We start from the raw sequence: 12,047 nt of genomic DNA on the forward strand, positions 1-12,047 counted from the left end.
CGAGAGAGCTAACCACTACGCCACCGTGCTGCCCTAATAGACACTTGTTGCTTTATGCTCCATCCCCTATTGCCTTATGAAGCGGGGTGGAAGGGTGTTAACACCTTGTTTCCAGATCTACAGAGAGCAACTTCTTAACCTGCATTTACAGTAGTTGCCTTAGTGGTAACCCATGTTTGTGAGTATAACTTTACATACTTGCCTCTCATCACCCACATCAATCCAGTACATACTGCACTATATTGGGCTCACTGTGTTCTCTCTCGTTTTCTTGTTTCTCGTCTGTGCAATCAAGTAAGTGATTGGAACACTTGAATTCAGTGATTTGGAGGACCATTTCAACACCTTTGGCAATATAGTGTGTGTTAAGATAACTCAAGTGCAATACCAACAAAGGCCAGTAGAAGGCAGCAAAAAAACAAATATTAGTTCAGCTAAAATGCCTACACAGGGCTGGTGCACACCGAATACTGGATCCACACCATACAATTTTTGGGCCGATTTACCTGGCCGATCGATTATTTCCAGCATGTCTGATCTGAGAATCGAACAACTTTTTAAACGATTTTATGACCGATTTCCGAACGTGTCAACGGAAATCGGTCAGAAAATCGCTCAAAAAATAGTTTGATTCTCAGAGCGGACATGCTGGAAATAATCAATCGGCCAGGTAAATCGGTCGAAAAATTGTATGGTTTGGATCCAGCATAAAAGCACTAGCAGAATCAAAAACCTTTTTCAGAGCGATTTCAGTTATGTGCCTAGAGATTTTCTAGGTATGCTTAGTGATTTTTGGAGCGTTTGGTGTAGCAATTTTTATTTTTATCTGTACAGTTTGAGCTGAAAGAGAACAGCTTTTTCAAAAAAAAAATTCATATCCATTCAGCACCAGCACTACAAGAAACCTTCTGATGACGCCGGAAGCCGGTGAAACATGTTAGGGCCATGCCTTCACTGAGCTAGCGTCCCGCCTTGCAGACTTCACGTCCCCCCACACCGTGTCTCTCTCCCCACTTGGATTATACAGACTGTTCAGGAAAACGGCTGGATACACACAGCGGAGTACGCTGGGCACAGAACTGCTGGACTTTCCATTTCCAGCATCTGCCACATCACTGTTCCAATTGACCAGCAGCGGTGAGACACTGTTCTCATTGGCACATGGTGATCTCCTTTCGGGGTCAAAATCACCACCGGGTATGAAATGAGGAGTGGTATACACTGGATCCATGCATGCAGTCAACAGTGGACCCTGCACGGAAGTATAAACCGAAGATCCCCGGTGTGGTGAGATACTTCATGTTTATGTGGAACTGTGCTATCCTTTCAGCTTTGCTTGCTGTTTATTTGCTTCACGCTGCTGGATTAACACCTGTGCTTGGCTGAATCCCGTTTTGCTTGACTCTTTTGCTACACAACATACACCGCCATTTGTCTGAAAACGCAAGATCCATATTTGTTTGGGAGACATTGCACTATTGAACTTCCATTATAGGGGACCAGTGCACTTGAGCTCTATTGTGTCCTCCCCCACATTGTGACAAATTGAGCGCTGGAGTTAGTTGGTGCATGTGTGGTGGTGGTTGTGATTGTCTGTTTGATGGGATGGCCATCTCAGTATATTTTTTTAAAATCTTTTATTTTTATACGTAATCAATAACGTAACTTTGCTATATTCTTCATACAGCGTATTATGAGTAATTTTTGAAATTACCCGTAGCCCATTTTTTTCTTTCCTCTTAGCACAAATTGCTACAAGAAACCAGCTTACCTCACACCCCCTCCCCTTAGCTACTGGAAAGTGCTGGTGCTGATTGGATATGATGTTTAAGACTATGGTATATAACCTCCGCTGTGCTATCCAATCACTAGCCTCTGATAAGTCCATGTGATGAACGCGTTGGGTGGAGCTTCAGAACGGCACATTGAGGTGGCTTACGGTGTAGATCCAGGACGCTGGAGTTTTTACTGAAATGCTGATTTTACTTTTGGTATTGCTGTTTGTGACTGAGCAGCTATACAATCCGGTGAGTGCAATCTGTGTTGGCACATGTGTTGGGTCACACAGAATGCAGGTGGCTTCATGGTGAGGTGGAGGCTCAATTGGTTTGGAAGTTACTACGCTATTATTATGGTACCTTTTGCTTGCTTTGGAGGAGAATCGATATCCCTACCATTGGGAAACCAGCAAGGAGTTATGCAGTGATTACTATGGGTTATTGCGGTTTGTGATTGAGTAGCCATATAATCCGGAGAATCGATAACCTCACCATTAGCTGTGGAACGGATGGATGGATATCTGTGGAGATTGATCATTTAATATATGACCTGTGCCTTTATGCTGTTTGTAATTGAGCAGCATATATCTCTGGTGAGTGAATTATATAATTATTCTGTGGGTGCTAATCTAATACACTTTCCTGTATGTGAAGGTGGAGGTGCATATTAATTAAGAAATACTACACTATTATTGTCAATCTTTTATTTATATATCCTTTGAGGAGCAATTCACAATTGTGTGGATAATCAGACTGACGACTGGACTAGAGATGAATTGTATAGGACTTGTTATTATTATTGATTTATAAAGCGCCAACATATTCCGTGGCGCTGTACAAAGTAAGAAACAAACATGGGGGTACATAATACAGACAATGGTGTACACTAATATACAAGATACATAATTAATGACAAAATACAAAAAAAAAAAGATACAGCATACAGACTACAAACTACAGAATTGGTAAAGACAGTGATAAAAGTAACATGATGAATAAAATGTATAATGATTTCCAAGACACAAAAGGGGGACAGAGCCCTGCCCTTGCAAGCTTCCAATCTACAATCAGCAAACCGTTTAGAGTGCATACACCTTGGAAAGGATTATATTCTCCAGGTGGACCCGTCATGGAGGCTGCATGGAAATTCAATTACCAAAAAGAGTAATCATTGGCTTCTTCTCCTACACAGGGGCGTAGCAATAGCCATAGCAGCCATAGCAGCTGCTATGGGGCCCTGGAGCATAGGGGGCCCAGTGGGTACTTCATGTATTCACCACTTGTGTTTCTTCACCATCTGGCCTTGTCTCAGTGCCCATGGAGTATGTGCAGTGTTAATTGCATAAGAACGTAAATTGCCCAATTACGGTAACTCATATCCCCTAGTGTAGGGGCAGATGGCATTGCTTAACCATCTTAGCGGTATGGACGAGCTCAGCTCGTCCATCACCGCCGATGGCTGCCGCTCAGGCCCTGCTGGGCCGATTTCCATCAAATAAAGTGCAGCACACGCAGCCGGCACTTTGCCAGCCGCGTGTGCTGCCCGATCGCCGCCGCTCTGCGGCGATCCGCCGCGAGCAGCGGCGAAAGAGGGTCCCCCCAGCCGCCTGAGCCCTGCGCAGCCGGAACAAATAGTTCCGGCCAGCGCTAAGGGCTGGATCGGAGGCGGCTGACGTCAGGACGTCGGCTGACGTCCATGACGTCACTCCGCTCGTCGCCATGGCGACAGGAGAAACCAAACACGGAAGGCTGCTCATTGCGGCCTTCCGTGTTACTTCTGGCTGCCGGAGGCGATCGGAAGAACGCCTCCGGAGCGCCATCTAGTGGGCTTTCATGCAGCCAACTTTCAGTTGGCTGCATGAAATAGTTTTTTTTTTATTTAAAAAACCCTACCGCAGCCGCCCTGGCGATCTTAATAGAACGCCAGGGTGGTTAAGTTCCTACATATGAGGGCCCCATGATCTCTAGCTACGCCACTGCTCCTACAACTGGTCTGCATGAGCCATTCCTGCTATGTGGCAGCTTACTAACGTAAAAGGCTTCCTGCTATCTTTTACATGTGTACACATGCCACTAGAGGGCCCTCTTCTGTGTGTCAGTATACTGTATAGATTTGCACATCTAAAATGATACAGAAAAGCCTCATTGAATGTCTCCTTCCGCTCTCGTGTTTTGTTTTTTCCTTTCTGATGTCCTGTCTGGCAGTGCATCGGATCAAATGGGGTAAGTAGCAAAACCAGGTTGTTCATTGTATTAACTGTCTCCTTTGTCTATCCAGTTTACCAAATACAATCTGGACAGACAGAGGAAACTGCCAGATGTTCAGTAAAATCAGCTGTTTTCTGAAGCCCCTGTGTGTTTGTATGCGGGTAAAATGCACACCCGTGTCAAGTGCTGACCCGCAGTGGTGTTACTGGGCAGCAGAGGAAAGCAACATGTCAAGTCTGAGTGCTGCTGCGGCCGCGCTCAGATCTCACTCTGTGGGGGGAGCTTGTAAAGCGCCAGTACCGAGCACTAACAAGCGCCCAGCTCGTGCAGGAGAGCAGCTGACAAGTAGTGAATTCACAGCTTTTCAGCTGCCCGTGTAAAAGGGCCCTTAAACAAGCTTAAAGCTGCAGTAATTTGTATAGTTCATATATGAGCATTGTTGTAAGGTATATTAGTAACGTGCTATTGGGGAAGTGCTCTAATTTTTGTTGCTGCTTTAGATTACAGAGGCGTATTTACAGGGGTGCACATATGGCACCTGCCATGGGCGCCCCTTTTGTCTCACCTGGGGGGGCGCATCTTGAGCAAATACATCATCCCTCTGCAAGTTCTGGCTTCCCGCGGCCACTAGCGCCATTATCGCTACCGCTATGCTTCCCACCGCCCAGCCCGTACTGCAAGAGGAGAGGACTGGTGTCCCCTTACCCTTCCAGCTTCTTCCGTTGCCCTGGCAATGTCGGCGCAACTTGTATACCCCTCCTGATTGGCTACTTGAAGCCATGTGCCGCTAGGGCTGATGGGGGCGGGAGAGGATTGGCGGAAGAATGTGTGAAGGTGTAGTAGCCTCCGGACGGTGACAGCCTCACAAACTCTCCAGAGTCCAGAAGTCCCTGCAAACATGGGCAACCCCAGGCTTTACTGCGGGGAAGGCCATTGTCCTAAAAAGGTGCGTGCGGTATAGGTCCCTGGGCGGCTGAGACAGAAATGTCCGTTCTTCCCTCCAAACCTTGTATATAAGTGCCTCTCTCTTGCCAATGAATAGGAGTGAGGCAGCTGGAGCTGGATGAGTCCGCCCCCACACATCCCCGTATATTACCACTTGCAGCAGCAGCTTGCAGAACAGTGCGTCCAGGATGGCATGTATCACCCACCTCGTTCTTGTTCTCCCTTATCCAGCTGGTGGGACAAATAGCAGGAGAGGTGATTTTCCCTGGAATTTGCACTTTGCTCTGCTTGCAAAGCGGCATTGCACAGCATGCTTAGTGACTGTTTGTCTGTTAGAAACGAGCACTCGGCTCACTCTGCTCACTCAGTAACATCGCTTGGAACAACTGGTGCAGTGTTCCAATCTTCTCTATCTCCCCTCACTACAATCTTCACTCTGTGCAGGCTGTTAAGCTGTCAGACAGAACCAGGCAGTGATAAAAACATGCCAGCGTGAGTGAGACAATTTAAGTTTCTTAACTTGCTGCAGTGCAGAGGGTGGGGGCTGCTGGCTGCCAGGAGACAGGAATCACACTTGGAAGGGAACCTTCTCATATACAGATCTCAGTCAGACTAGCTGTGACCTGGGGTCAGTTCTCCTCCCACTTCCACTTCTTTTTCCAGGCTTGATCAAGCTTTTCTTAACTGGGGATTATTCCGGTGTTGTGTCTGATTGCGCTGCCTGTGGATTTGCGCTGCCCCGCATGCGCAGTAGCAGACTGCGCGGCCACATTTCCTATAGAATGATGCTGCTGGAGGTAAAATACTAAATATCTCCGCTCCCACACCTCTTACACTCCCCAAATTCTCAGGGTAGGGAGGAGACCCCCCGAACAACCTCTATGCCAAATTGCAGCCCCCGAGACGCGCTGGTTCCCGAGATAGATTTCTCTAATCTATCTCCTGAACCAGTGGGTCTCGGGGGCTGCAATTTGGCATAGAGGTCGTTCGGGGGGTTCCCTCCCTACCCTGAGAATTTGGGGAGTGTAAGAGGTGTGGGAGCGGAGATATTTAGTATTTTACCTCCAGCAGCATCATTAACTTCACACTGAGCATGCGTGCTACTCAGTGTGAAGGGAGCTTCCGGGCAGCACAATCAGACATTACACAGGCACTTAAGACTAGTCCTGTGTGTCACAACAGCACAAAAGATCCACAGAAAATGGAAACTACACTACACTAATTAATTTCCGCATTTGAATTTAAAAAAAAAAAGTGTGTCTGGGGGGGGGGGGGGGGGGAATGGGTGTTTGCTGGGGGGGGGGGGGTCAGGGGGCGCAATTTCATTGCTTGCCATAGGCGCTGATTTCCCTAGATACGCCACTGAGCGTAGGTTAGATTAGGTAGCTGCCCCCCAGCGTAGGTTAGATTAGGTAGCTGCCCCCCAGTATAGTTTAGATAGGTAGCTGCCCCCCAGTGTAGGTTAGATAGGTAGCTGCCCCCCAGTGTAGGTTAGATTAGGTAGGTGCCCCTCAGTATAGGTTAGATAGGTAGCTGCCCCCCAGTATAGGTTAGATGGGTAGCTGCCCCCAGTATAGGTTAGATTAGGTAGCTGCCCCCCAGTATAGGTTAGATTAGGTAGCTGCCCCCCAGTATAGGTTAGATTAGGTAGCTGCCCCCCAGTGTAGGTTAGATTAGGTAGGTGCTCCCCAGTATAGGTTAGATTAGGTAGGTGCTCCCCAGCATAGGTTAGATTAGGTAGCTGCCCCCCAGCGTAGGTTAGATTAGGTAGGTTAGATAGGTAGCTGTCCCCCATAATGGAGGGGGGAGCCGGAGCCGCGGGGAGGGCAGCCCGACCTTTCCCTCCCTCTCCTGGGCCGCCCTCCGTGCTCCCCCCTCAGAAGCAGAGTGAGCAGCCAGGGAGGAAGCGCTGTATACAACATACCTCCCTGCGTTCCAAGCGCTGCTCTCTCGCCACCAGTCTCTTCCTCTCTGCCTATACGATGATACACACGCTGCTTCCAGGCTGCCCTCCCCGCGGCTCCGGCTCCCCCCTCCATTACAGCGCCCACCTCCCACCAGCTCCCAACAGCGCCCCGGGCGACGGCACGGGCCGCATGGCCCTAGAAACGGGCCTGGATGCTGGCCAGCTTCCCTGCTCACTGTACACTTTTTTGGCAGTTGGACTGAGCAACTGCTATTCACTAAGTGCTTTTGAAAATAACAGAAAAAAACCCTGAGAATCCCCCATAAGGAGATGGGTTTGTCCAAAACCTGTCAGTTCAGTCAGATTTCTATTACCTACTGTAGGTGATGGCAACTGGAAGTAATGTGCTTCCTATTTGTATGTGTTTACATGTAGTAAAAATTTTATGATTTTCGCAATAGTGGTCTTTTAAAGCAGACCCTGATGAGCAACAGGGCTGCATTAGTTACTTGTCTGTGCCAGCTGCTTACTACAATACCTCTTCTGTGAGCCCCAGAGGGTCGAGTTCCTGGCCCTGCTTCCTGCTAGTGAGTGTTTGAGGCATTTCCTCTAGCACTGACCCCTGAGATAACACAGAGGCCGGAGAATGTGGTCACTGAGAGGAGCACCAAAACCTCAGACACGCTGTCCTGATAATGGAACCAGCAGAGGTCGCTGAAGAATTATTTTGGTAAGAAACCAGCAGAGGTAATTACTTTCCATGGCACTGTAAAATATTAATTCTATAGCACAAACAATATATACAGTTTGCATGGAAAACAACAGTATTGATGATTATATACAAGAATAAGCAACATATATATATAGAAATGCCTATAAACAATAAGTAGGAGAGAGCTCTGCTCTTACAAGCTTAATGCAATAATGGTTGGTCACAATAGTAAGATGGTCAGTAAAGCAACATATAGGCTGGATTCACAGTGGTCAGTTGCATAACCCACACATTAAAATGAGTGTGATCTGCAATGGAGACTGGACATAGACTGTAACACAAAGCGGGCTGATATCTGCAAATAAGTGCTTATGTTAATATTATGCATTTTTTGCGGCTCAGAATTAGCTGCTGATTTCCACTGGTCCACTTCCAAATGGCATAAATTTACATAACATTTCTAAAAGTAACATAGTTATATACATTTTGCCCATATTTTCCAGACATTAAAGCAGTTCCAGCTGCTTAGTTTAAACATTATGTATGTTTATTACTTTGTACAGCTTTATAAATCAATAATAATAATGATCTTAAGCAAGTGGATGAAAAAAGCAGAAGTCGGCACTGCAAGCTAATCAGTTTAATCCAGTACTAAAGTGTAAACAGCAACATTGTAAAATTGCTAACATGTGCAGCAGATCAACAATTGGGTGCACATACCGGTTCTCGTGGCAGTCAGTGGGTGATGGGTGCAGGGCACAGCTGCCTGATGGGCGTTTTGCGCAAAACAGCGCTTCTACGGAGGCTCCATAGAAGCGATGCTTTGCGCAAAACGACCGACAGGCAGCTGTGCCCTGCATTCACCACCCACTGATTGCCCACCAGGACCGGCATGTGCACCTAATTGTTGATCTGCTGCACAAGTTGGCACTTTACAATGTTGCTGTTTAGCACTTTAGTACTGGGTTATACCAATTTGCTTGCAGTGCCAACTTCTGCTTTTTTCCTCCACTTGCTGAATTGAGTCTCTTGTGTCAGAGCACGCATAGCATGGTAAGCTGGTTAACTAGCCGGCCCTGGATGGTACAGTTGCAACCCTCCAATATACGCTGCAGTGCCAAGGCTCTATTCCTTCACTTTCTCCTAATAATTATCTTGTAAGGGTCCTTTCACACTATAGACAGTATAATTGCAACGCAATGCAACTATAATCCAATGGCACTTCAACACCGGTGCGTTTGTGGTGCAGTGCAACAATTTGGTCAGAACAATGCGCATCAGCAGTGTTGCTGGATGATATGTTTGGTCACAACTGCGGTGCAGGCATAAGTCTATGGACTGTATGCTGCGCTGCCTGCATCGCTTTGCACAGGCAATGTGAGATGTTATTTTTTTTCACCGTTGCGATTCTATTTTTCAGGATGCACAATGGGTATAGTGTGAAAGTACCCTTACAGTGCCACCTGCCAAATGGCTGCATATACCTGACAGCAGGTCAGGGGCGTCTCTAGCCATTTTGTCACTCCAGGCGAGAAATCCTTTGGAGCCCCGCCCCCCCCCCCCCCCCCCCGTGATTGCCCCCAACCCCATACCCCCCCCACCCCTCGTGGTGAACAATACTCCTGTGGTGTACCCCACCCCCAAGACCCCTGAAAATCATAATGCAGCAGCGTTTCACCAGAAAATACACTTATTGCGGCATGGGTTCACCAGAAAATAGTTGTAATGCAGCAGAGCGTTTCACCATAAAATATACTTATTGTGGCATGCACTCACACACACCACACACAGTACACACACACCACACACAGTACACACACACACACACACACACACACACAGTACACACACACTATACACACACACTATACACACACACAGTACACACACAGTACACACACACACACTACACACACACACACACACTACACACACACACACACACACACACACACACACACGCACACGCACACTATGCACATGCACACACTACACACACACAAACACTATACACATGCACACACAGAGCACACTATACACAGCACACAGTAGACATACACTTTACGCACAAACACACTATGCTGCTACCCGGGGAGGACTGGGACCTTCTGGCCTGGGGGAACACAGACTAGAGGCCCGTTATCATGGCAGCCTCAGCCCAAATTATGACACACTTACCCCATGTCGTATATGCCAATAATCACGTGGAGCGCCAATGCGGAAATACAGCAAGGACACTCTGTGAACAGTGTGACATGTAAAGTACAGGCATCAGGGGGGCACAATACATTTTGAGGGACAACGGCCGGGGTTACCGTCTTGACTATAATTTGTGGTTATCGCACTCCATGATTATCGCACCTGACAACCACATTGGCCCAAGATTTCCCAACATCTCAGATTGATACATTCATCCAATTTCCACCCAATTTTTTTTATCCGATTGGCTAATATCAAAACGGTTGGTCGATCGGCTGTCAAGTCAACAGAAGTATGGCCACTGTAATTCCCTCAGGGCCAATCCCCCCACGCCCCCCCTCCCCCACATACACCTACCTGTGTCCTCCCCTTCACCACCATCTCTACTAATCTCAGTTTTCACTACCTTATAGTGTGTCTGATCCCTTATGCAGAGAAATAATGAGGAGAGAAAAGCTGAAAGAGAGGGAAGAAGATTGCCTCACCAGGATTGCACTTTTATTTAGCTTTCCTGTATGACAAGAAGACACAGACACCCAGCACTAGGAAAGAGGGAAACAAAGGTGAATGAGGGAGGGCTGCTGCACACCAAGAGTGCTTCAGAGCGCTTTTCAAATTTACAGCGATTTGAAAAGCGCTGGGCTAATGTTACCCATGAGGGTGTTCCCACAGCAGTGTTGTGATTTTTTAAAATCACAAACATGATGCAGGTATTGGAGCAATTCTTTCAAAAATCGCTTCATAAAGTCGCATTCGCGAATTGCTAGCGATTGCTATTGCGATTTTGTTGTGCACTAGCCCCGAGATAGGAGGAGTGGAGTGAGACTGAGAATAGCTGCAGATGGAGCAGAGAGCTAATCTGAATTGCAGTCCCACATTACACAGAGGCTAGTTGCCGGTAATAGGACTGCAGTCTCTCACACAAGTCAGAAAGCAGCCCTCCTGGAGTCTAGGGACTGTCAAAACTTTTCAACCTGTTTAACGCCTTATCTTCACATGCAGTAATTTTAACAATGGGGAGAGACCAGACAGATTTTTCCCCCATGGACCCTCCTCTGCATCATGCTGTGTATATTTACTAGCTTGCCTGCCCTCTAATTGCACTTTTATCAGCTAGCCTAGTATTTCACATTGCCTTACAACAACAAACCTGAATACAGCAGACACAGGACCAACCCTAAATCACTGAATAAAAGGTGGCCTGGGGGGCAGTCAATGCCTGGCTGCTACACAGTCTCTACATCCACGCAGTTACCAGTAGCAGAGAGAGAGGGACTGAATGAATCTCAGGACTCAGGAGCTGATGCTGTACTCGGATCCCTGACTAGGATGAGTGCCTTCTCTCATTGCTGTGGTTCTTTGAATCATTGAGCTGAAGGAAATGAATGAATTAGTCAGTGAATCAGTTATGAGTCGAGTCAGGCGCTGCTGCTGCTGCTGTGTGAACTGATACCTGAGTGAGCTGAGAGGCATTTCTTCTCTCACTACTCAGTGCAGCAGCGCTCTTCCCTCCTCCTGTCGCTCTAGGCAAGAATTTATACCTGCCTAATGGCTCAGACGCCTCTGCAGCAGGTGAACAGTCAGTTGCTGCAGGTGATGTGATAGTAGCAGGAACAACTGCCACATGTACAGATCTGAGCAACAATGACAGGGGGGAAACTTGATGGATAAAAAACAGGCTCAGTCCATCTCCAAAATAACATGTTTTGTGGGATGTTCTGGAATGCAGTGGTTAGTACCTAACAAAAATGGTTCATTTAAAGAGGAACTCCAGTGAAAATGTTCCTACTGATTGGGATGCAGTTCAGTTCTTGGTTACAGTTTCTCTTTAAAAAGAACCAGAGGTGGGTTTCTGCAATCAATATTAGGACACAGAGGCACATTCTGCATACTATCACCAGCCTCTGTGTCCTTATAGTGTGCCCCCACTTTAAGGACAACTGGTAAACTAAGATAAGGACTGTGGTTCACTGATGAGCATGAGGAGCAAAGGGTAGCCTGTCTGGTATGAAACCACAGAAGAGCTATAGTGATGGCCATGTTTAGGAAAACTCATGGGAAAGCATGTGATCAGTTTGATCAGGTGAAAGATATGTAAGTCTCTGATTTGCTAGTCATGATCATGTGCTAAAGCAGGATTTGATCACAGCAAATCAGAGCTTTGCAAATTTATCAGCTAATCATCACATGCTTCTCAGTGAGTTATCTTAGACATGACCATCATTATGTGGCACCAATTGCTGTAAACTGTAAAGCTGACTATGAGACCTAGGTGTTATATTACTCTTCAGCTAATTGT

The 12,047-nt window shown here is 47.0% G+C and overlaps 1 long non-coding RNA gene across 1 annotated transcript in view; it reads left to right on the forward strand.

Annotated features, from left to right (window-relative positions):
• Nucleotides 1-4,772: 4,772 nt before the first annotated feature.
• LOC137571457 (uncharacterized) overlaps nucleotides 4,773-12,047 on the forward strand; it is a 43,638-nt gene continuing 36,363 nt past the window's right edge. Inside the window, exon 1 of the long non-coding RNA XR_011031359.1 lies at nucleotides 4,773-4,932. This is a non-coding gene — a long non-coding RNA (uncharacterized lncRNA). The remainder of the gene's footprint in view (nucleotides 4,933-12,047) is intronic.

Source organism: Hyperolius riggenbachi, chromosome 4 (genome assembly GCF_040937935.1).
Source record: "Hyperolius riggenbachi isolate aHypRig1 chromosome 4, aHypRig1.pri, whole genome shotgun sequence".
In the NCBI taxonomy this organism is placed as follows: domain Eukaryota; kingdom Metazoa; phylum Chordata; class Amphibia; order Anura; family Hyperoliidae; genus Hyperolius; species Hyperolius riggenbachi.